General features: G+C 29.4%; 1 long non-coding RNA gene across 1 annotated transcript in view; it reads left to right on the top strand.

The window, feature by feature from the left end:
* The window catches only part of LOC119594933, a 99,120-nt gene that overhangs the window by 591 nt on the left and 98,277 nt on the right, over positions 1–252 (top strand). The gene's annotated exons all lie outside the window — the stretch shown is intronic.

A 252-nucleotide genomic window follows, 5' to 3' on the forward strand; every position in this document is an offset into this window, starting at 1 on the left:
CATGACTGCTATTTTGAAAACAAAATTATGAACTAAATTATGATATAGCCTTTGTATTTAAGAATTAATTCGGTTATATTAGGTTACCGTGAACAGTTAAGTTTTGAAATTTGCCGATAAAAAAAAGTTATTTATCGAATAAACGTGGTGCCTCTGGAAGTATATCTGAATGTGTCCATACAAGTATATTTCACCCTTATTCTACTCAAAACGCGGAAATTAGTGTATGTATGGTTAAATATACATACATAG

The sequence above is a fragment of the Penaeus monodon genome, chromosome 34 (genome assembly GCF_015228065.2).
Source record: "Penaeus monodon isolate SGIC_2016 chromosome 34, NSTDA_Pmon_1, whole genome shotgun sequence".
Taxonomy (NCBI): Eukaryota; Metazoa; Arthropoda; class Malacostraca; order Decapoda; family Penaeidae; genus Penaeus; species Penaeus monodon.